Source organism: Convolutriloba macropyga, unplaced genomic scaffold (genome assembly GCF_964194025.1).
Source record: "Convolutriloba macropyga unplaced genomic scaffold, txConMacr16.3 SCAFFOLD_1584, whole genome shotgun sequence".
Classification (NCBI taxonomy): Eukaryota; Metazoa; Xenacoelomorpha; order Acoela; family Convolutidae; genus Convolutriloba; species Convolutriloba macropyga.
Window position 1 is genome coordinate 12667 of NW_027450410.1, and position 2334 is coordinate 15000.

The 2334-nt window shown below is 39.7% G+C and overlaps 1 non-coding gene across 1 annotated transcript in view; it reads left to right on the forward strand.

The window, feature by feature from the left end:
* The first annotated feature begins 1552 nt into the window (after nucleotides 1-1552).
* Nucleotides 1553-2334, forward strand: part of LOC142355868 (large subunit ribosomal RNA) — a 3522-nt gene continuing 2740 nt past the window's right edge. The window contains exon 1 of the ribosomal RNA XR_012761314.1: nucleotides 1553-2334. This exon is cut by the window's right edge and continues 2740 nt beyond it. This is a non-coding gene — a ribosomal RNA (large subunit ribosomal RNA).

A 2334-nucleotide genomic window follows, 5' to 3' on the forward strand; every position in this document is an offset into this window, starting at 1 on the left:
AGTCATTGTGATGGCGAATTTTCTTCATAAGAAAATTGCAAAGAGACGGAACTTAATGAGACTAGTATTATGTTGTTTCTAGTAAGCGGAAGCTGAAACAGCAACATGTGAAAATCAAGTTTTGTTCAATGATCTCGAGGCGATAAGTACTATGAAGCAACTAGTAGCCTAAGCATGACTCAGATTTGAGACAGTCAAAAAGACTGGCGAAACTTCTTCACATGAAAGTTACATAGAGAACTACAAATGTATACAGCGAGTATTATGTTGTTTCTAGTAGGCGAAAGCTGAAACATCAACATGTGAAAGTTGTCTGCAAACTGTAGAACGATATGTGATTAGTACTGTGCTGTTACTAGTAGCCAGTCTGACTGTAGAAGCCAAGACAAAGGGAAACTAATGCATCTGAAAAGGACAAGTTATGGAAAGGTATGCACGATAAGTATTATGTTGTTTCTAGTAAGCGGCAGCTGAAACATCAACATGTGAACGTCGTTGTGTACAGTAACCTAGAACTATATAGTCCTTAGTAACGTGCATTTACTAGTACCTGTAATTGGTATTCAGACTCAGGCAGTTTGGAATAGTTTGGCAAAGATGCACCAGAGAAAACTGGGATTTGATACAGAAATTGTTGAATACAAGTATTATGCTGCTTCTAGTAGGTTGAATCCGAAACATCAGCATGTGAAAATTGAAAACATTTCTGGTTCGAATTGTCACAAGTATTTGGTGATCTGAGTAGCCAAACTCACTACAACGCCAATTGAAGGCAAAAATTCTCAACGGGAAAAGCTATTCTCATTGAATGAGCTAACAAGACGAGTATTATGTTGCTTCTAGTAGGCGAAAGCCAAAACATCAACATGTGAAAGTCTTGCTGAACAAATTTAATGTTGTTGAGCTCAGTACCGTGTGAATTAGTAGCCATAATTGGCGAGCGAAAATTGAACTGGCGAAACTTCGTCTTTGGAAAATTGCAGATGCCGAGCACTTATTTTGCAACGAGTATTATGTTGACTGTAGTAAGCGAAAGCCGAAACAGCAACATGTGAAAGCTGTTGAAATTTGTGGTCATTTTGCAATAAGTACAAGGAGTGTAACTAGTAGCCAGGTCAAAATTTGGGATAAGAATGAGCAAAAATTCTGCATGAGAACAGTTGAAATTATGAAACTAAATTACAAAGACTAGTATTATGTTGTTTCGAGTACGCGAAAGCGGAAACATCAACATGTGAACGTTTGTAACGAAGTTTCGTTAATTTTCAGCCTAGTACTGAGCAAGAACGAGTAGCCTCATCTCCAATCCCACGCAAAATGTAGTGAAATATGTGAGTGAACCTTATTCACGGTGAGGGTTTCCCGAGGTCTGTATTGCAGCGAGTATTATGTTGCTTCTAGTAAGCGAAAGCTGAAACAACAACATTTGAAAGTTGGAATTAATGACTGAATGGAAACTTCGACCTGTGTTTGATAGTAGTAGCGAACAAAACTGCTGAATCGGTTTCTGTCTCATATTGGTCAGTGAACCAATTAAGAGACAATCAACTACATAACCTGAATTGGGCGAGAGAACCCCCTTAACTTAAGCATATCAGTAAGGGGAGGAAAAGAAATCAACTGAGAATCCCTTAGTAATGGCGAATGAACAGGGAAAAGCTCATCGGGAAGAGAAATGGCAACATTTCTCGGTGTCCGGTATGGTTTGATGCTAGACTGGTGAATTTGTCCTGATGTCTACTGGAAAGTAGCATCAAAGAAGGTGAAAATCCTGTAAAGGTCATTTTCGATACCAGTCATAATGGCTCATTCCTATGAGTAGAGTTGTTTGAAAGTGCAACTCGAAGCTGGAGATATGTCTCTCCAAAAGCTAATTATAAAGCGAGACCGATAGTAAACAAGTACCGTGAGGGAAAGTTGAAAAGCACTCTGAAGAGAGAGTGAAAAGTACGTGAAACTGTTGAAGGGGAACTGGAGTGAGCGTTACCATACTCAATGCCTTGATATTATATTCTCGGCTACCGAGTAGTGTAGTTGTCGTCTTTTGGCAAATCTTGTTAATGAATCGAGCAGAAGTTTTCCTCGGAATTCTTCTTGTTGATTCTAAACAAAATGAGATAAATTGATCTTGATTGCCTGTCTGACCTCAACTTCCTATTCAATGCTCTCTACAGCCCGTCTTGAAACACGGACCAAGGAGTGTGAGTTGCTTGCAAGTGTTGTCGCTCATTGAAAGCGCACACGCGAAATGAAAGTGAACAGTGTAATTTTTATGAATTGCACTACTTTGTGTGGTGAGGGCGCCGATTCGGTGTCCCGCAACCACGGACGGTT